At 48.6% G+C, this 22,695-nt stretch overlaps 1 protein-coding gene across 3 annotated transcripts in view; it reads left to right on the forward strand.

Moving 5' to 3' along the window:
• Positions 1–6,264: 6,264 nt before the first annotated feature.
• Positions 6,265–22,695, forward strand: part of ZNF609 (zinc finger protein 609) — a 121,621-nt gene continuing 105,190 nt past the window's right edge. For all 3 annotated transcript variants that reach the window (XM_073363228.1, XM_073363232.1, XM_073363231.1), the window contains exon 1: positions 6,265–6,436. The gene's annotated coding sequence lies outside the window, so the exon portion shown is untranslated. The remainder of the gene's footprint in view (positions 6,437–22,695) is intronic.

The raw sequence follows: 22,695 nt of genomic DNA on the forward strand, positions 1-22,695 counted from the left end.
ATGGACTAACTGTAGCCTACCTTCCTTCTTTGACTCCTTCCAAACTCTGTAACCCCCAACAAACCTCTGTCCTCCCAGGGAGTGACTGCAGAATACTTCCCCTGTAACTCCCTCCTTTCTTTGCCAGTCATTTTATGGCACAGCAGTCTTAGCATGTAAAGCTATGACCAGCACTTGCCACAGTATTCACATAAACAAAAAAAATCTATTTGAAGGCTGGGTGAGAGAATAAAGTGCACTAATGCTTTCTTAATGCTACCCCACTTCCCCGGTGCCCTCACCAACCCTTTCAGACACTGTCCTTTCACCTTGAGTAGTCTCAGTTCTTCATAAAGAGTCCTTTCTGTGTTGTAATTCTCCCTCCATTGCAACAGCAGATGCTCAACTGCTTCTTGGATTTGCATGTATATCATAACCCATATTTGTGTTTGTTTAGTAAATACTAGTTACCATTCAGGTCACAGTGACCTGTTAGCCCTCTAAATAGAGTTACTTCGCTTCTTCTATTAAGTGTACCACTATGCTCAAGCGTAAGACATATTTTGTAGACTTTGTCCTTTTTTCTCTTTGGTCCATAGTTCTTGCCATTCCATCTTAGATTATCTCTTAACCAAACCTTTGAAGTCCTGTTTACTTGGTAGAATCTTTATAGCAGCTTCCTCATTTTTTAAGGCATTTTTTTGCTGCTATATCTGCCATTTCATTGCCTGGTATCCTGGCGTGCACCAGAATCCACACTATTATGACACGTATACCTAATTGTACTCTCTCTGTAGTTAACTACTATATTTCATTGACTAAGTCATTCCTGCTTTCTGAGGTGCCCTTTCTAATCATCATTATACCTGATAAGGAGTCAGATAGGACGGCAGTCATAGTTGGGCTTACTTTCCTTATGCAGGTTAATGCCAACAATATACCCATCAAGTCAGCTGTCAGAATGGCCACAAAACCAGACAGTTTCATAGATCTCTTAATTCGAGCTAGAGAGATGAAAGGCCAGTCCCACTCTACCTGCGTTAGTCTTGCTAGAGCGGTCATTATAGATTGCCATTTATAAATTCATAAATCTTAGTTGTCCTGTTTGATGGTTCTGCTCTTCCCTTTGTTTTATTGTATAATTCCAAATCCACAACTGGAGAGACAACTATCCAGCTATAGTTTCATTTCATTTCCCCTGACTAAGGATTTTAATTATTTCTAAACTTTCCTTTCTACCCAAGTCTTTTACCTGCTTTTGGTAACCCCCTTCTGGTCTCAGCTTCATCCCTTTATACAGGCCCAACCTGCTCTACACAGCTGAACTTCTTTTTTCATTAGGCTGTATTGAGCCTTGGGTCTCCTCCAGGTGCACCATATAAGGTTAATTGAGGGATTTTAACCTGCTTTGCCTTGTGTGGGGGTGCACATGGCATTATAGTAACCCACAAGGAAGCACATACTAGGGTGAGGCAGTTGTACGCTGCTGAGCAGGGCCTCACAGATACTCTGGTATCCTTATGCAGCAGGTGGCTTGAGAGCCTGCCACTGGACTTTGTGCTCTGGAACTTCCCCTCTCCTGGTGCCAGGATTCCCAATCCATGGACAAGGCACACCTCTTCCATGAGCTGTGTGCTGATCATGCTGGCTCCATGATTGGAGTTTTCACTCTATGTATGTGACTAATGTAATAGGAATGGCCATACTAGTTCAGACCAGGGTCCATGGAGTCTGGTGTTCTGGTCTCTGACAGCATCCAATACCAGCTGCTCCTGGGAAAGGCGTCAGAATCCTTGTAATGTGTAATTGGAGAATAGTCCACTCATAAGGAAAAACTACTAAGCCCTTCAGCCCCTAGTTGGCTTAGGCCCTAAACAGGAAGGTTTATATCCCTTATAATATTTGATCCCATCCAAACTGACTTTGAATGTTCTCACTAGCCATATAAGTGTCTAACAAGCTCTTTGTCTTACTGTGGCAGTGAGTTCCACAGATTAATTGTGTTGTATAAAAAATGTCTTTCCCCTTAACAGTCTTAAATTTTTGCCTCTTCACTTAATTGAATTTATCTTAGTTCTTGTATTATGAGAAAAGATAAATGGAAGTGCCCCATTTGCCTTCTCTAGTCATCATTTTATGGGCAACTATAATTTCACTTCTTATTTATCTTCTCCCATCAAAATAGTCCTAATCTTTCTGGTTTTTTTCACACAGGGGACATCTTTTCATGTGTCATCAGTGTTGTTGCCTACCCCAAGCTCTTTACATTTCTGCCATATTTATAATTTTGAGATAGGGTGAGCAGAACTGAAAACTAGTGAAAGTGAGTACATGCCATCAAATTACATTAAGAGGTTTTAAGGCCAGAAGGGATCATTATAACCATCTAATCTGGCATCTTGTACAGGGGTGGGCAAACTACAGCCCATGGGCTGGATCCGGCCCATCAGGGCCCCACAGGCCCCCTGTGGCCCTGCACCATTCCTAGAAGCAGCTGGCACCGTGTCCCTGCAGCCCCTGGAGTGTGTGTGTGAGTGGGGGGAGACAGAGGGCTCCGTGTGCTGCCCTTGCCGGCAGGCACTGCCCCCCACAGCTCCCCACCGCGGCCAAAAGGAGCTTCGGGGGAGGTACCCACAGGCTAGGGCAGTGTGGGAAGCCTTCTGCCCCCATCTCCCAGGGGCCGCAGGGATGTGGTGCTGGCTGCTTCCAGGAGCAGCGTGGGGCCAGGGCAGGCAGGGAGCCTGCCCTGGCCCTGGTGCATGCTGCTGCCACCCTGGAGCTGCTCCAGGTAAGTGGTATTGGGCTGGAGTCTGCACCCTGAACCCCTCCTGCACCCCGCACCCCAACCCCCTGCCCTGAGCTCCCTGCCACACTTCTCCTGCACCCCAACCCCCTGCCCTGAGCCCCCTGCTGCACCGCACACCCCTCCTGCAGCCCAACGCGCTGCCCTGAGCGCCCTGCTGCACCCTGCACCCCTCCTGCACCCCAACCCCCTGCCTCAAGCCCCCTCCCACACTCTGCACCCCTCCTCTGCCCCAACCCCATGCCCTGAGCCCCTTCCTGCACACTGCACCCCCTCCCATATTCCACACTCCAATCTCCTGCCCCAGCCCTACATTCATGGCCCTGCATGCAATTTCCCCACCCAGATGTGCCCCTTGGGCCAAAAAGTTTGCCCACCTCTGATCTTGCATTATGCAGCCAGAATGTAAAGTGATAAGTCACTCCTGTGCTACAGCCAATCCACAAACCAGGAACTGGTCTGGTGATTTTCAGGGCAGGTATTTAAGCCTCACAGGAGTAGCTCACTCTGCTTAATGTAATTCTAGCTTTTGGAATTCTCTCTGGCCTGGTAGTAGTAACAAATGCCCCAAGCCTTAGCCTGCTCTGGCCTTGCTCTTGCCCGGTTCCTAGTCCTGTTCCAGCCTTGCTCTCACTCAGACCTCGCTCCAATCCTGCTCTGGACTCCTGGCTCTGACCACTAGGACCAACTGGCACGGCTCTGACAATTAGGCATGATGATCCCTATTATGATTTCTGACACAGAGAATGTCACCACTAATTCCTGCAGCAAGACAAATAATCTGTGGTTGAACTAGAGCATGTGTTTCAGAAAGACTCCCAATTTTGAGGGAGACAATGTGGCCTAGTAACTAGAGAATAGAAGTTGGACATAGGAGACCTGGGTGTTATGTCTGGATCTGCTGCTGAGGTACTTTGGACAAGTCACTTCAACTCTCCATGCCTCAGTTTCCCCATCTGTAAAATGATACTGACTTCCTTTGTTATGTGCTTTGAGTTCTATGGATTAAAAATCTTATATATTATTTGATTTAAAGACTTCAAGTGATGGAGAATTGACTATATTCCTAGAATTTATTACATCACCACTACATTCCTAGATAATGTATAATCTGCTCCAATGCTTAATTACTCTCAGTCACTGCTAAAAATTTGCATTGTATTTCCAGTTTGAATTTTTGGGGGCTAAATTGAGAAGGGCTTCAAAAGCAAGGGCCAAACTGAGAGATAACATGAAGAGGGAGTGACACAGTCAAGGCAATGGACTAGAAAGATTATCTTGGTGGTAGCATTTAGAATGAACTTTATGGGGGCGAACTGGGAGTACTTAGATGAGTCTGGAACAAGGAGCTGCAATACCCAAGATGATCAGAGCTTGGCCAAGGATTTTGGCAGAATGGGCACAGAGGAAAGGTTGGATCTTGGTGATGTTACGCTGGAAGAAGCAGCATGGTTTAAACATGGCCTGGATGCGTGGGTCAAAAGAAATGGATGAGTCAAAGATGAAGCATCCTGAGTGACATGGAGGATGGTGGATGACACAGAGGATGGGTGGGTTTAGAGGAAGATCAGGAGATTGGTTCTGGGCATGTTAAGTTTCAGTGGGTGACTGGATATTCATGTGGAAAAGACATAAGAACAAGAGCGGTCACACTGGGTCAGACCAAAGGTCCATCTACCTCAGTACAGTGGCCAATGCCAGGTGCTCCAGAAGGAATGAACAGAACAGGTAATCTTCAAGTGATCCATTCCCTGTCACCCATCCCCAGCTTCTGGCAAACAGAGGATAGGGACACCATCTCTGCCCATCCTGCTTAATCGCTATTGATGGACCTATTTTCTATGAATTTATCTAGTTCTTTTTTGAGAACTGTTATAGTCTTGGCCTTTACAACATCCTTTGGCAAAGAGTTCCAAGGTTGATTGTCTGTTGTGTGAAGAAGTACTTCCTTTTGTTTGTTTTAAACCTGCTGCCTATTAATGTCATGTGGTGATCCCTGGTTCTTGTGCTATGAAAAGGAGACAGACCATGATTTTGGTTTGGATGAAGGAAGGCAGGTCCTGAGTAGTGATTTGTGAATCACCTGCATAAAGATCGCTTTGTTCTTCTTTGTTCTCTCTTGTAATTAGTTTACAATCTGTGACAGAACTACACCGCTTCCCCAGGACTACTTAATTTCCTTAGTAGCCTCTTCTGAGGAACTCTATCAGAAGCTTTTCGGAAGTCCAAATAAGATCCACTAGCTGTTCTGTATCCTCTGCTTTGTTGAGTCCTTCAACTAATTCTAATGGACTGGAGATGCTGATTTCCTTCAGAGAACTTCTTGTTATTTAGATTAAGTGTAGATTAAGGATAGGTATACACTAGAATCGTTACAGCGGCGCTGCTAATGCAAATGCTCTATGGCAACGGGAGAGAGAGCTCTCCTGTAGGCATGATTACTCCAGCTCCCTGAGTAGCTCTGATGCTCTCCCGCGGTTATAGCACTGTCCACACAGGCACTTAGGTGCGTGTAATTTATGTAACTCAGGGTGGTGGCTTTTCCACACTCCTGATTGACTTAAGTTATATTGAAGTAAGCGCTAGTGTAGACCTGCCCTAAGTAACTTGCTCCAGATCACACAAGAACTGTGAGGCTAAATTGGCACTTGAATGCGGGGGTCTCTCGCCTTGCCTTTTCCACCAGACCCCAGCCTTTCCACCCTGTCGTAGTTTTCTTGGCTTGGTCTGAATCAGTGGTGTAGCTAGGAGTGGAAATTTGGGTGAGCCATGACTTTCGGGTGGAGGGGCAATGCCAGACTGTGCTAGCTTAGCTTTTCCCCTGATGCCATGCCCTCTTCCTAGCCCTGGTGCCCCCAGACACAGGGCTTCACCTGCCAAGCTGGGCTCATGCATAGGGTGGCTCAGAAAATGGCAAGGCAGAGCTGCCGGAGCATAGTTTTCTGAAGGGCGGGTGCCTAGCTCCCTCCTGGAGTTCAGTGTCCGACTGACACTCCAGCCCGGCTGCTGTGGCAGCATTACGCCCTGCTCAGATTTGGGTGGGCCTGGATGCTAAGTGCATGGGCCAGCCCCCCGGAGGCTACGCCCCCGGTCTGGATTTCCCTTTCCAGCTCAGCAGCGGCGTCCCCCATGTCTGTGTGGACTCTCTGGAGCCCTTCCTGCTGAGGTTCATGCTTGTCAGAGGGTTTGTACCTCTGCCTGTCTCCCAGGGCTTGGCTCCGTGTGCTCTGGGTTTCCCTCTCCCCTGTCCTGTGGGATCCCGATCTCTGGGGCGGATCCCAGTCTGGGTCAGTGTTCCGGGTTTGCCCCTCTGGGGCTCCTCGTCCTCCTCTGCCTCCGTGCTCCCCGCCGGCGCCCGAGGGCGGTCTGTCTGCGCGGGGACCCCGCGCGCCGGGTTTTCGCTCCGCCCGGCTCAGTGAGTCACGGCGGCTCCGGATCCGGGCTCCGCGCTCCGGGTCCCCCGCCCCGTGCGCGCTGAGCCGAGCCCGGAGCGCGGCGGCCGCTGAGAGCCCCCGGCCGGAGGCGCGGAGCGGCCTGCACTGAGCGCGGCGCGGCGGGATGGCGGCGGCCCCGGGCCCGTAGCCGGCGGCGCTGGGAGCCCGGCGGCTCCATGGAGGAGACTTAGGGGAGCGCCCGGGACGGGACCGGAGCCGGGTGAGTCCGGGATCGGCCGCGGGGCCTGGCGGGGGAGGGGCTCCCGGAGCGTGACCCCCTCCCCCCCGGTGAGTCGGCGGGGGGGCCCGGAGCGTGACCCCCTCCCCCCCGGTGAGTCGGCGGGGGGGCCCGGAGCGTGACCCCCTCCCCCCCGGTGAGTCGGCGGGGGGGCCCGGAGCGTGACCCCCTCCCCCCCGGTGAGTCGGCGGGGGGGCCCGGAGCGTGACCCCCTCCCCCCCGGTGAGTCGGCGGGGGGGCCCGGAGCGTGACCCCCTCCCCCCCGGTGAGTCGGCGGGGGGGCCCGGAGCGTGACCCCCTCCCCCCCGGTGAGTCGGCGGGGGGGCCCGGAGCGTGACCCCCTCCCCCCCGGTGAGTCGGCGGGGGGAGGGGGGGCCCGGAGCGTGACCCCCTCCCCCCCGGTGAGTCGGCGGGGGGAGGGGGGGCCCGGAGCGTGACCCCCTCCCCCCCGGTGAGTCGGCGGGGGGAGGGGGGGCCCGGAGCGTGACCCCCTCCCCCCGAGTATGCCTCCCTGGGAGCGGTGGGGGGGCGGAGGGGAGGCTTAGGACCTCTCTCCCCTTGTGTCTGTTGTTGCTTGCAGGTCTCAGTGTGGTCTTGGTGGCTGGGCTGGGGGCAGCGGGGCCTGCGGGATCACAGGGGTGCGCTGTGCTGCGGATGTAATGGGGTGCTAGGGTCTGAGGGGTCACAGAGGTGGGTGATGTGGGGCAGGACCAGGGCAGACAGGGAGGAGGCACAAGGACAGATCTTTAGCTAGAGGCTGGGTGCCGTGTCCTGGCTGGATATGGGGCATGGGATGTTCAGCACCAAGTGTTAGGCATGTGGTCGCTTGGGCTGGAGAGGAGGCTGGAGCAGGTGGCTTAGGGGAACCGGGAAGGGATGAGGGCAGACACGAGTGGCAGGTTGGTTGGGAGAGTGATCTCAAATCACAGCAGTCAGGCCGCAGCGGGGTTAGTGTTCCCTTCCTCACCCATGTTCTTCACCCCTCTCCTCACGCTGACAGGAATTAAGAACTTGGGGAAACAAGTGAAGTGTCCCTTGGGGAGGTTTGTGGTGCCCTATGCCAACCTGTCTCCCGGCAGGCTCCTTCCTAGTCTCCGGGCATTGTGCTGGCACCGCGGCTTTCTACATTTCCTTTATTTGCAATGTGGGTTCGATCACTGTGCTTTCTGATGACTGATTTCCTTCTCTCCCCTTGGGCTTGTGCCTGACGAGGAGGAAGAACATCTGACCCGTGTGTGTGTGTGTTGTAGGGGTGTGTGAGAAAGAGACAGGCAGCAGCCCACAGCAGTTTCAGGTCCCCAGTGTTGGGCTCATAGAGGGTAAAAGGACAAAGCCCTCCTGGGGGATTTTCTCAGCACAGATCACAGAGAATTAAATCCTCCAAGAGACTCTTCACTGAAATGCAAACAGTCAATGTGGGAAGAAATCTTTCCATAAATCTCCCCACTGTATTTTCCACTGAATGCATCCGATAAAGTGAGCTGTAGCTCATGAAAGCTTATGCTCAAATAAATGTGTTAGTCTCTAAGGTGTCACAAGTCCTCCTTTTCTTTTTGCGGATACAGACTAACACGGCTGCTACTCTGAAACCTCTCCGAACACTGTCTCTCATGGGCGCCAGAGGCAGTGGCATCTATGGGTCACGATCTTAGGCAAGGCACTTCAGATCACCTTAACTATCCTTAATTAAAGGCACGTTTGATCGCGTTCCTTGATCCTCTGCTATCACTGCTAGGCTGTTCAGAGAAGTGCAAGTAACTATCCTTGGAGCCCTGGTGCTGTTGTTCGGAAGCCCTCTCCAAGAGCATGCTGGGCCACAGGATCAGCTTACCCTGCATGGCCTCCATCTGGAAGTGGGCAGGGGAATGCTGTGAGTGGTAGGTGCCTAGAATTGGACTGAGAGGGTGAATCTGTTTGACTTCAGTTGTCTGGTCTCTTTTTCAAAGGGAGCATGGTTCCTGGTTAGAGGAAGAGTTGGGACTGGAATGTAACCCATGCAGGGTTTATCTTGGCTGCTCTGGGGCCGGCTCCCAAGTGGGGGTTATTTTCATTCCTCGACTGCAGGAGAAATGGCACATGTCTCTGGGTGACACCAGTTTGGGCTGTGGTGAGGAACAAACTGGCTGTGCTGGGTGCCCACAGTAATTGGTCTGATTTTATCTGAGTGAGGCAGAGGGGTAAGAACTGTTGCTCCTGAGATAAAGCCAGGCTCTCTTGCCTGCCCATTGTATACACAGGGAAGGTCACGGGTTCAAGTCTTGTGTTTGAGAGTTGGCTCTGCTCCTTCTGGGGAGTCTCCCAGGAGGCCATTTTGTCCCTGTACCAGGCAGGCCATTGCCACGGGTTGAGAGATTGTACACCATTTTTTTGTAAGGGACAATGAACATCTCATGGGCATGCTTCCTCTCCGCCCCCCGAAGAGTAAGGATGACAGTGTCTGTGCTGAATCATCTGCTCTGCACAGCTGGCTGTTGTGTGGCCAGCCCTGCAATGGGAATAGAGCACTGTGGGGAACAGGAGATTCCCTTCCATAGTCTTGCCCATCTGGATGAATTTATGTAAACCTGTTTCTATGCTCTGTACAGTGACTCTGGCACAGGGTTATGCTGAATGGTTCTAGCTCTTTGTTTGCTCACAGTACTTGAAAAATCCAGTCCACTTATTTATTGATTAGCTTTCTTGTAGTGTGATTTAAAAGCAAAATGTTACCTGCTTCGGAATGAGAGCATTTTTGTAAAAGTAATGCTTCACCATTTTCTCCCCTCTTCCATCCTCAGACATTCATTTGCCTCCCAAAATCTCTGTGGTTGGGTATAAGATGTGGGAAGTGACCCATGTACACCCTTGAAATACTGCCACCTCTGGGGTGGAAAACAGCTGTTTAGGATTGCACAACATTGCTTTCCAACAGTTTAGGACAAGAATGCTGCATCAGTTAAAAACCACCAGAGGAAATCAGCAGGCAGGCTGTAATGACCTGGACTGGAGTTTAGCCAGGCCACATCGGGAATATCCCAAGCTGGATACTTTCTGTTGTTTGTTTGCATCTTGGATACACATCTTTATGTGACTGTTATTTGAACTGCTCTTTATTCAGTCTTACATGCTATATATATGAGCACGCATAGATATGTCTATCTTACACATGTGCACCTTCGTATTGCTCTTCCATTCATTTAGGAAATAAACACTGCTCTTTGCAGGCGGTGTCGCGAGATGGGGCCTGTGCTGCAGTGTGGATTAATGTCCCAGACAAGGGCAGCAGCAGTTGTGAATATAGCAAAAGGGACCACTCCTCTCATGGGATCACCAGATAGCAGGTCCCCTCAGGCTTCTCAGCCTGAATATTGGATGTGTGTGTGATGTACTCATTTTCCTATACTTCCTGGCTCCGGGGAGAAACCCACTCTGTCTTTGATGTATTTATTGCTCTTCAATCATTAATCTACCTAAAAATATGTTTTTTTATGAAAGACTAGGCAGAAACACCTAGTAGTGAAGTATAAACAGCCAGTAATCTAGCCTAACAAAGTGAATGCAATAAATGAACTTTGAGAGGTAAGGGCAGTGTTCATTAAGAATCTGATTTATTCTCTCTATGCGCATCTCTCTTCTGGGTGAGGGGTGATAGCAACATATCGGAGTATGCTGTCCAACCAGTACACTGGAAATTTTAATGTTACTCTGTTGAGATAGATGAAATTTAATTTGGTCCAGTTTTGCCCAAGAATATGCTTTCAGTGTCCAAGGTGCTTTTGACCAAATTCTCTGTATGCTGCAGTGCTCTTTTCCCTTTTAATACCCCTCCCTCCTGAAAACCTACCACTAAGGAAGTACTTACTTATGGGCAACCCTGCAATAACTGAGCTCTGTTGTTGGGCTGGTGTGGAGCTGTACGTTGTGTTACTCATTGGTGAGTGATACAGGTGTGACCGCTAAGAATGGGATTCTGTCCCTACGTGTAGAGCGGAGACAGGTCTCCTGGGGTGATATGAGGGCTGTAGTTGTGTGTTTTGGGTTCAGTTGTTGTGTGTAACTGTGACACACCAGGTGCTTTGGGTTGCCCACTGTGCTTCTGAGCAAATGTTAATCAGGGAACCAGACAGAGCAGAGCCAATTTATGTCTCTTTTGACCTTGCACTTTGGCAGACTTGAGCCAGGATTTCTGTAAATTCTTTAGGGCAGGGACTATGTCTCATTGTGTGTTTGCACAGTGCCTAGCACAATGGGTCTCTGATGCTGATTGGCGTCTCTGGGCACTAGTGTAATAGGAATATTAAATACACTGTATTAAGTCTCTTTGTCCCTCTGCTACTGAGTGTTATGTAAATAAGATGGTATTTATGGTTCCAGGTGCACTGTTTCTGGGATGCAACACATGGAGTGTGTGCACAGTTGCTTCCTTTAAGGCTTTTATGCCCCTGTCCTCATTGTGGTTGGATTATCTGGCATTAGAAACAGCCCTGCCCAGAGAAAATTATGGGCACATGTTTACACTGCGCAGACCACATGCCTGTTCAGTGACAAAGGGAGGTGAGGCCTGCTGGTGAGGGTTTTGCTGGGAGCAGTTGCTTGTACACACAGACGCACCCGCTTTGGCTGACCTGCAGAGCGGTGGTGCCGGAGGCCTGGGGCTGAGCAAGGTGAATGCTTGGCTGCAGTGGAGGGTATTCGGCTGAAATCCTTACACAGGAAATCTTTGTGTGGCTGTTGTCCCTAGTTTGGCTGATCAGTGTTTCCTTTATAAATTTGTAGATTACATGGGAACTCCCAGGTCAAGGGGAGATTTCAGGCATCTCTTTGGGGATTCACTGGAAGTTACGGACTGATGTTTTCCTAACCTTTGATCCATTCCTCCACTCCCATATTTAGTGCCCCTAAGAGCTTGTTACTACAAATGCAGCCAAGTTCCCCTCTGCTGCTCTCCTCTTATTCCCACAGATGCATGTAGGATCAGGAGCCCTGACTCCCACTCTTGTTCCTTTACCACCAGGCCACTGTTGTAATGTATGGCCTTCCTGTTTTACTGATATGTTTATGCACATTTAATGTAGATATCTAAGTATCATGCTGCTTGCATGTCCAGAAAGGAGTACACATTGCAAAAAGCTAAAGCAGCGTTAAGGTTTCAGATCTGAACACAAAGGAGCCAGGAAGTTCAGTTGCCAAAAGCAAAGTTAACTTAGCTGCATGCATATACTGTGTATTATGTTCTGCACCCAGGTCTAAGCAAGACTTGAAAATAGTATTTGTGGATGAGTCAAGGTTCATGCCTGAGAATCTTGACTTTTGTGTTTTAAATTGCTAAGTTTTTTGCATTTTATTTCTTTTTTTTATTTGGGGGAAAAAACCGCAAAGGACTCTTTGTGCCTTCCCTGCCTACAGCACGGCAGAGATGTGGATGATTTTGCAACATCAGATTTTAAGTACAACCAGTGGTGTACATTACTTCTATCTGGGACAATACATCTGTGCTGTTAAGTGGCTGGAAACTTTAATACATTTTATACAGTGCTTTTGTCACCTCTAACTTTGTAATTTAGTTATTTTGTCTTTGTGCGCATACAGCGATGTGGTTCTTATTGAAAACTGACCACCTGTGTAGCATGAGTGTGTGTAATGTGTTTATCTTTTTTGTTTTTAAAAATGAGATATTTTCCTGCTTGGGTAATTTAGGAGCATGGAAGGATTTTATGCAAAACTATCTCAGAATCTTATTTCTCTGATGAGACGAAAAGAATAGGCAGTTTTAGTCTCACAAGAACAGTCCTTTGCAAACTTTCAAATGAATGAAAATGGGGCATTACATAGTGCTACTGTGAATACTGCTGTAGAGTAGAATTTTGCTAATCTGAACAAGAATTGTTGGTTTCTCCACAAAGATTTAGTAACAAATACTGTAGTGAAATTTCTTGTTAGCAAGATTTCATTATTTTTGCAAAACCTAACATAGAACCTTTCCTAGCATTTGTAGTATCACCACGAGTAATTAAAGTGGAACTACAGCTAACAAAATAAATGAGCAAAGTACATTTCGATGCATTATCCTTGCTTTTTATTGTATTCCTTTACGTACTTGCTAATTCACAAAATTGTGTAACTTTTAGTGGGTCATTAGTGTGAATTAGCCAGGTTCTGATGTATATCATGGCTTTTCAAATGTGCTTTATTAATCTATAAAATACACCTATTTATTATCCCTCCCTAAAAAAAATCGCTGAAGGGGTTTTGTCGTCTAGTATTCCCTGGACTAGGATTTGTTCCTCCCTGTCTGTAGACCTCGCCTTGCAGTCTGATTGGCCTCTCCCAAACTGCTCCTGGGCTGATGCTTGACAACAAGAGAGATCATGAGTGCAGGTAATATACATTCTACTCCTGCAGATAAAGCCCTTGCTAGCTTTAGCCAAGGTGCACTAATTGGTTATTGAATGAGGGGAATTAAGGGCATTAGAAGATGAAGTGGCAGCCCCTTCATTTTTGGAATCGGAGACGTTTTCCTCTTCTGCTAAAGCATTTGAGGCTGCCAGTGCTGCGCATTTGTGGTCTCCCTAAGGAGGCCTAGAATTCTGCCTATCTGCTAGATTGAAAGGCCTGGGAGCAAGACAGGCAGACAGGCAATCCTGTGACCTATTGTGAGGGGTAGGCCATCAGGGCCGTGGAGAGGTCACTCCCAAGGGAGTCTGGGGCTTTTTGTGCTGCACTGTACTTGGCCTGTGCTACTTGACTCCCTGATGTTGGGATCAAAGCAGATTCGTGGCTGGAAGCCATTACTTTGCCAGTCACATGACTCATTTTGATCAGTCCAGTTATTCTCCCTGAATTTGGTGATGAGTTTTTGAAGTTAGAAATAAACTTCCCCTGTCATGTTTCCCTTCCCGCCAGTCAGTGCGGTAGAGCAAGTGCCCGTGCTGACCCCAAGCTGCTTTCTCCCTGAATGTGGTGCTCACTGAGGCATGCTTGCTTTATCCTGGGCCCTCCCTTCCCCCAACCCCTTTGGAGTCATCTGCTTGGGGAACAACTCCAGTAGCCACTTGGAAACACTCTAATTACTGCAGCTATTATAATCACTGCCCAGATCCATCTCCCCCACCCCTTTTGTCTTCCTTCCCCCTTCTCTCCCTCAGGCAGCAGGAGCTGAACTGGAATCTCAGAGCACAGCCAGCTTGAAGCAAGCCCTAGATCTTGCCAAGGCTGTTTTTCATGGTAATCTTGCTATTTGCCTGAAGAATCCCATAAATCAAAGGTGGGAACATTCGGTTACACCCAGTTCGTCCCCTTCCTGCTCCAATACCAGCCAGGGCAAAGTTGAACTGTAAAGTATGTGAATCCTTAAATTATGGCATTTGTTTGTCCAGATGTCTTGATGTCATTAGATGAGCAGGGAAAAACTGAGAGCTCTTTCTCCCAGAACATTGCCAGCTTCAGCACTGTCACTTGTGCCCACTGGCTTCATGTGGTCTTTTATTATCTCTCTGGAGCTTTTGTTTCCCCCATCCACTTGCTTGGGATTCTGGGGATCACCTCTGATCCCATTTATCACACTTCCCTTTCTCATTGACTTGTGACTCTTTCAAACAGTGCAACTAGATTGATTTTAAATCAATGCATTTACACCAATTCAGTTTTTCTAACAGACATTTTGTCTGTGTGAGAGAGAATGAAAAGTGAGTCTTGTCCCATATGTGCTTACCAAAAACTTCACTGATACACAACTGCCCGGTCCCAGTTGAGTGAGCTTGCCCAGATTTGGGGCTTGTTTCTTAGTTGTCGTTCAGGCTGAGTCCATAATGCAGCTCTTAACAGTGGCTTTGTAACCATGTAGAAGGCATTTGAGCTAAAAATATGTTACAGACAGCTTAGCGAGCAGGTTTTCATGACACCGTAGTACAATGCCTAAACCCTGTTTACATTAGTGCATCTGCACTATTGCTGGCAGTTCCTGTAATATGGGTACTAACTTTTCTAGTATAGAGTCAGTCACCGTAACAGGTTACAAGTTAACATTGTCTAGTTTGTGTTCACACAGCAGCTTTTGTGCCATCACTGCTGTATCTGTGTGTCTGCACCTACCACACTATCTAACTCTGCTTGTATCAGTATGTGTTGGGAAAACCTGGGCAGCCATCCATCTCATTGTGGTTGAGCAGAGGATAGAGTGCCTGGAGGGCACGCACATAAAGTACCCCGGGGGCTATCCCAGTGGTTCTCAACCAGGAGTCTGGGGCCCCCTTGCTGCGAGCAGCTTTCAAGGAGTCTGCCAAAATAAATCAGAGAGCAGAGCTGGCGTTAAGAACATAAGAACGGCCATACTGGGTCAGACCAAAGGTCCATCCAGCCCAGTATCCTGTCTACCGACGGTGGCCAATGGCCAGGTTCTCCAGAGGGAGTGAACCTAACGGGTAATGATCAAGTGATCTCTGTCCTGCCATCCATCTCCACCCTCTGACAAACAGAGGCTAGGGACACCATTTCTTACCCATCCTGGCTAATAGCCATTAATGGACTTAACCTCCATGAATTTATCCAGTTCTCTTTTAAACCCTGTTATAGTCCTAGCCTTCACAACTTCCTCTGGCAAGGAGTTCCACAGATTGACTGTGCGCTGAGTGAAGAACTTCCTTTTATTTGTTTAAACCTGCTGCCCATTAATTTCATTTGGTGGCCCCTAGTTCTTATATATGGGAACAAGTAAATAACTTTTCCTTATTCACTTTCTCCACACCACTCATGATTTTAGAAACCTCTATCATATCCCCCCTTAGTCTCCTCTTTTCCAAGCTGAAAAGTCCTAGCCTCTTTAATCTCGCTGGGGCCCAGGGTAGAAAGCTGAAGCCCGAGCCCTGCCACCCAAGGCGGAAAGCCAAAGCCAAAACCAAAACCTGAGCAACTTAGCTTTGCGGAACCCCCGGTAGCATGGGTCCCGGGCAGTTGCCCTGTTTGCTACCCCCAGCACTGAGCCTGGCTTTTAATCTACTGGATGTGCAGAAAACCAGTTGTTGTGGCCCAGGTGAACCATGGAATTTTTATAGCATGTTGGGGTTGGGGGAGCTCAGAGAGAAAAAGGTTGAGAACCTCTGGGCTGCCCCATTGTGCTTGTGTGGGGATAGAGCGCTCAGAAGGCGGGCACGCAGGGCAGCATGTGGGCAGGGCACTTGGGGGCATTTTCTTGGTTCTCATAGTTATAAAGGAAGACCAGCCAAATGAGGTACAGAGGACAGGCATGGCAAGAGGACACTGGTCTACATGGAAAAACAGAGTTACAGCTAGATGTCCATATACAAGCCTAGGCCTCTTGCTAGGGTTGCCATGATGGCTCACAAGGTGTTAGCCATCAGGTGTGCAGACACAATATTTAAAGTACAGCCATGGTAAAAGTTCATAGCATGGGTTGAGTGTTGGATTTAAGAACCAAGCCCTGTGGGAAGGAAACTGGCTCAGTAGTCCTCCACCCTGAAAACCTCTTCACCCATTGTCATTGGGCTTCTCTGTGAGGTTTCTTTGTCTGAGCTAAGGCCTAGAGGCATTGCAGGGGGTTGGGCGAGGGGGCAGAGGAAGTTTGTGTTTTAGCTTAATTGCAGCTTTGGGGCTTTGAACCTCAAGGCTGCTCTTAAAGTGCTTTACCATGATAAACTGGCAGGGACTTTAAAAGTCTGGCAAAATCCACTGCAGGACATTGGGGCCAGTGTATAATTTCTCCCAGATGAGGAGGCAGTGCCCTGCCAGAGGCCATGTTGTCTAGAGGTATGGTCACCTGCAGTCTATGATCACTTGCTCCTGACTGGCCTCAGTAATCCTCACAGCTCCCTCTGGGGGTTTGGTTACACTTACATTTTATAGCACCCTAACTTGCTAGCTCAGGGGTGTGAAAAATGACCCCCCCTGAGCGCAGCAAGTCAGAGCGCTTTAAAGAGCGAGTGTAAACAGGCTCGGAGCGCTGGGAGCTAATCCCCTCATGGAGGTGGATTACCAGGAGCTCTGAGAGAGCTCTCCCAGCACTCATGCGTGACTACACTCGCACCTCAAAGCGCTGCTGCAACAGCACTTTGAAGTTTCCAGTGTAGCCATGCCCTGAGGTTGAGAGCTATCACGCATCTCCGTTTGACAGGCAGGAAAACCGAGGCCTGAGAAGGGAAGTGACTTTTCCAGGGTGACAGGCTAGTGACTGTCAGAATGGGGTTAGATCACAGCTCTCCTGTGTACTAGGTCTGCCGGATCCACCTCTAGCTCACACTGCTAGTTAGCCTGTGTGGCTCTCCCACTGCGAAAGGGAGCCATTAATACAGTACCTGCTGACTTTGGTTGCAGGCATACCGTTGGCCCTCTTGTTTAATGCTAAGCTGACACTAGGTGTCTTGTTTGGTAGCTTGGGGTGTCTGCACACGGGAAGCACAGGTCACATCGCAACAGGAAAGGACCAGTTGTCTTGCCATGGGTACTAGTGAGCCAGCGTTAGTGGAGAGGGTCAGTGTTGCAGCAGCATCCAGCATGAGGTTCCCCCAAATCCCACCCTGCATTGCACAAGGTGAGGGGTTGACCGTCTCTTGTGTCTCCCCTGACACTAGGGCCAGTGAGCTGCATGTAGTTCGGGGTTGCTTTGGAGGCACTCTGGGTTAGGCATGGCCCCAGCAGCCGAGAGACTTCTGTTCTGGTTTTGACACTGGCTTGCAATGTGACAGAGGGCATGTCACTTAACGTCTGTGCCTGCATGTCTTCCTAGCTGTAAACTCATGATGGTGTTTACCAGTGCGGGGCGGTCTGCGGGCAGTAAGCAGTTAGAGTTTGAACAGCATTTTGGAAATGGACAGTACTAGAGAGATGTCCTTAGCCATCTCTGCAAATGGGCACATCCCTCCTTGCTTTGCTGCCTTCACTAGAACTACAAGGGGAGCAGGGAATCTTGGGAAGAGGTGAGAGGGGGCAGTATTTGGAAGGAGCACTTCTTTCAGCTAAAAACTGATTTAGAAAGAAAATGAAATGTTCACGAGAGTAGAGATGGAGTTTTTAGGCTCTCCTGGAGGATGTAGCATAGTGGCCTTCTGAATGCAGGGTTTGAAATATTCTCCTTCCACTTCTTTGGAGCCATAGCGTCAAATCTAGCCAGGTTGGCTCAACCCTTTGTTCTCCTACAGGTAATCTGTGTTGCATTTAAACAGCGAGGAGTCCGGTGGCACCTTAAAGACTAACACTTTTCAGACATGATATTTTAAATGGATGCCCCTCTTTGTGGATATTGGAGCTTATGATGCTTTTATTAAGAGCAGATGTTTGCCCCAGTGTTGTTGTTCTTTATACTGTTTGGCTCTCATCCTCCATCCTCCAGGCTACTGAGGTGGTGCTGTATAGATATAAAGTATATAATATAATTAATTCAATATTTGATGCCTGATTAATTGGAACATCTGCTGTAAAATTGATTAAATCTAAATATCATGTATGAGGATGATTCTTGCTCAGTTGTGTCAATATTAGCATAAATTCTGCTGGAGAATAAAATTAGTTAGTGCCAAGTAGTTAAAAGAAGTTTAGCTAGGTGTTAAATACATGTGAGATTCAAAACTCTGGTCTTCTACCACACAGATTGCCAGATAAGGCTTGAGAAGTGTATTTTGTTCCGTACGCAGGATGCTTTGGTCAAAAATTCCCGGGCTTAGGTGAAATCAAAGCCAAATAATTGCAAATCTAAAGAGCTGTAAATTCCAGTACCAACTTTTTGTTTGTTTGTTAAAAAAAGGAAATTCTTTGCCATGAACTCAGGTTAAAGGCAACATGGAGTGACCTGCTGAGGGTTAAAAGAAAAGTTTTTGTGCCAGTTTTTGCTACTTCCTAATAAATAAAGAAGGCCTGAAGGGGTAGGGTATATGTGTGGGTTTTTAACTCCTGCTTTAGTTCTTACCTCAGAAATATCAGCAATGTCAACACTGGTCTTCCTTTGTTTTGCTGGAGGATTTCTTGGGGGTTATATATTGGGAGTTCTTGGACCTTAACTGAAGGGATGAGGGGGGTGGGGATGTATGTTGCAATCTTTAAGCAAGAAAGTCTCTCTCCCCAATGTCTATTTGACATTGGCGTTAAGTAAAGTAATAAAAACAAGCATAGAGTTTTAAAATAATCTGACTAAGTTTTTTCTGAAGCTTAGACCGGACTGGTTCTGAAATCAGGCCAGGTCTGAAGGATGTATAGACTGTATGTTACTGTATTTGGTGTTTAGTAGGAAATTCCTCTTTGTATGGATGTAATTGAACATGGGCTGTCAGGAAAGGCTGTATTTCAAAGTTTTATAAGCCTGGGAGGCAGACTCAGGGTTGAGTTTTTAACCTTAACTCTGTATTTTCTGATTTAATGCTGAATTTCTCAGCTGAAAGTTGCATTAATTTTTTTGTTTGTGTATGTAAAACACTAGTTGATGTTCAGGGGAGCTGTAAGTTAAAACTTCCAGCTGACATCAGTGTGGACTTGGCTGTGGTTTCCTCCCCAAAGCAGCCTAGTGATCCACATGTAGACAAGGTCTTCTCAGAATGACTGTGCTAGTCTTTATCTCCCCACACACCTCCAATTGCTTCCAGTTATCTGCTGCTCCTTGTTAAAGGCCTGCTTATAACCAGAGGTGGAGAGAGACAGTAATGCCATATTCTGCACTTCTGTAGTGCCTTTCATTTCAGGATCTCCCAGTGTTACAAAGCAGATCCAAGAATGGCCTATGATCCAAACGCCATCCAAGGTCAGATTCCTCTTCTAATACAAAGGTGCAGCCTATGGAAAAGACAGGTCCTAGCATGCATTGTTGTACTTCTTGCCAAAGGATCCGGCTGCATTGCATGCTGGGAGCTGTAGTTTTCATGCAGGTGAACCTCCATATTAAAAGAGAAGGGTGGCTCCATTTTATTCAAAGTGGGTTCAGCCTTCTTGCTCCTGGCAGGTTGCCAGTGTGGCCCTTGGTTGGGCAGACTTTGGTGGCCCCTGGTCTTCTGCATCATGAGAAAAAGCAAGTGACCTGTTAGCTTCCCCTTCAAATCGTGCTTAATTCCAGAGTTAACAGCGTGTTTTGAAACCTGGACTTCAGCGTGTTTTGGAACATCTTGAACACCCACTGTGTGAATGTGATACAGGAAACCTACGCTAGTTGGGTGGCAGCTCGCAGGGGTGTCATGGTAAATCTCCTTTGTCTGCACCAGCCAGACTGATGTGTGGGGGAGAGCAGAACTCCCTCCCCTCCCCTGCACTGTTCTTGATCTGAAAGCAGCAAGTGAGTGAGGAAGCTCCTTTGTGCAGATTTCTCAGTCTCCTCTTGTGCGTGCCAGCTGGCTCTTGTTCAACATTTTTTTCATCGCTGGAGAGAGGGGGCAGGGAGAAAAGAACATCATAAAAAAAATCTACAAAAACGACATGGGAGTTACTTAAAAAAAAAAAATCCAACCCAAACAAGCCAGGCTGGGGGATTACAGAGGTAGCATTAGGAGTCGAGAGCAGAGAGCTAGCACTGCAGCTCTGGAAAGGAAGGCGAGTCCCCTCTTGAGTTTCTTTAGTCGTAAAAGGAAACAAAAAAGGATCTTGTGTGGAGGCAGCATATGGGGAAAGCTGTAGGCTGGCTGCCAGCACTAGATGGCGGGAGAAAGGGCCTGCAGTACAGCATCCTCTCACATTTCTGCATTGTCCCGCTTGGAAAACTGGGCACCCGTGGGGCTGGATGGGGTGGGTAGTTGTTCCGTGCAGCGAGCAGCAGTTCCTACTTCGTTCTGACTGAGATTTTGCTCTTCTGATTCCACTCCTCCCTCCAACCAGTGCTGGGATTGCCTCCCACTCCTATCACTGGGGGCTGCTCTGGAGCAGATGGGTGTGTTTGCTGTCTTGGACTGGGCCCAGTGAGGGCGAGCAGTTATTTGAAACCCTCCTCCACTTTGGTCTGCTGTAGAGTGGCAGCCGTCTGGCCAGAGGAAACACCTCGCACAAGAGATTTCCCGTCGTCTTTACTGTTCCTTGTTGCAGGCATTCCTGAAAGTTAATCAGGGTGAAAATTGCAGTCAGTCATGTCTGGAAGCCACCAGAGGCTAATCCCGGAGCGCTGCAGATTCGAGCACATGGGTAGGAGACAGTCTCTTTATGTGTGGGCTGACTGACTTGCTGCCAGCGGAATAGCTTGCTCCTGATTTTTGTCACCCTTGGGCGTTAAATCATTCCCTGTTTAGGCTTTTCTGCCTCTTGCTCCACTACAACAGCTCAGAAGGAATGCAGGCTCCTTGGATTTGCAGAGGATCCGCTGGGGTGTGTTCCAGCACAAAGAGCCCTGGCTAATGTGGTTTCCTAGGTCTCCGTCTGGCGCTGATGTGTTTGAAATGCTCTCTATCTGTTTGAATAGCTTTCTCTAGGTGTGTTTGCCAGTGGCTGTTAGCTCAGAAAGTGAACTTTCCGGTTTGTCTCTAATGCATTGGCTCCTTCCCAGTGCATAGATGTGGATTGTGGAGGTTCCAGCACCAAATGGAGCTGAATTATTTATGTCTGGTACTGTGTGTGTGCAGCATTCCCCCGTTGGATAACTGTCTCCCTGAAGAACCTCTGCTTCAGGCCCTCTCTTAAAATGCCTTGTTGGCAGGTTTCCAGCCTCACAGGTGACCGCATGCCTTTTCTGTTGTGTAGGGATCAAGCCTGCAATGGGAGGAGGTGAGGGGAAGACTAGATGTAACTGCATAAGCCTCTTCTCTGCTTTCTGTGGTTCTGTGATTTCCTTATGTCTCTTATCCTTCTCCCAGAGGAGGCAGAGTTTCTGATGGGTACCCTGAGGGGGAAACTTGCCAGGAACCAGAGAGCTGTGCATAATGGGCATCAGTGAATCAAGTATAATGAGAGTCTTCCTGAGTATGGAGGTGCAGCCTGTGATGAGTATAGGTCCCAGCATGCACTGCTTGCTCTGCCTCAGAGCGTGTGTTGTAGCCAGGATCTGTAGTCTGCACAGGATGCATTCTCTATGTCTGTAAAGGTGTCCACAGGGCCAGGCTGTGTTAGTGTCTCCTGATGTGTGTGCTGGAAATTCCCTATATCCTCTGGTTTAGTTATCAGCCAGCACAGTGTGAGGGGTGGACATGATCAGCGCCCCGTGAAATTCTCTGCTTTGTCTTGTTTACAGGGGTTTTCTCTTCTTTCTCTGTGCTGGGGGAGAAGTCCTGCCTTCAGTTACACTAGTACAATCTCACGGCGTCCCTTGGGTTGCATGGGTGAGGCAGAGGGCACAGTGTGAGTTGAGTAGTGTAGCTTGAAAAAGAGCATTTTCATGTGGGCAGACCTGCCCCTGCTGGGCACCAGCTCATCCGCTTTTGCAGGCTGCCATAGAAAAATCTCCCATGGCTCCTAGTTGCTTGGCTGCTGTGAGTCTTACTGAGCGCCTGACCCTTTGGGGGCTGCATGTGTGTTCATTCCAGCTCTGCGCTGAATCTGTGATACTCTTCTTAGGCTGGGAAGCCACATCGCTGAGCTGGCAGCTCTTCATCTGTGGGTTGCTCTGTTGGAGTGGGACCAAATCACTTACCATCTGATGGCTAAGGTTAAGTTGAAACCTGAAGGGTAGAAATTGCGGGGGGGGGGGGGGGGGGGGATTAGGACTGAATGATCGTGCTGAGATGGAGAGGGCTGCTTTAGTTTAGCTGTCAAGTCATTCTGTGTACGTAAGAGATGGTGGTGCAGGATAGCATAAAGGGATCTGAGGCTGAATTGCTCCCCTGGGGAGGAAGTAGGTTGTCTAGTTGCTGGCCCCACCCCCCTACCCGCAGTGGCTCTAAAACATCCCTGCTGATGGCTGCTGGGGGAGATTTTCTCGAGTGAGGGAGGTGTCTCTATCTCCCTTTCAGCGGGGCCCTTGCCTGGATAGCACTTGGAGTTGCTTTGCTTTTCCTACTTTGCCTCCACGATATTCCCTGCTGCAGTTTCAGCCTGTCCCTGCTTGTCCTGTCCATGGCGCACTCTAACCCCCTGTCTCCTTTTGCATCTCCTCTACAGGCTCTTACTTTCCAAACTTTTTCTCCATATCTCTTACTTTCCAAACCTTTTCTCATCCCTCTGGCTGCTTTCTCTGGGGACTTAGTGGACTTCCAGGACCCCTTTTCTGTTTGGTGGGGTGGGAGTTCGAGGACTGTTTACGGATGCTGGGCCTCTTTGCTCGGGTCTAGGCCAAAGCCCTGTTCCATCTCATCTGTTTTTCCTTTAAAAATACAGTTGAGAGGGCATAGAAATGAATCAGGCAGGAAGCTCTCTGA

The sequence above is a fragment of the Lepidochelys kempii genome, chromosome 10, assembly GCF_965140265.1.
Source record: "Lepidochelys kempii isolate rLepKem1 chromosome 10, rLepKem1.hap2, whole genome shotgun sequence".
Taxonomy (NCBI): Eukaryota; Metazoa; Chordata; order Testudines; family Cheloniidae; genus Lepidochelys; species Lepidochelys kempii.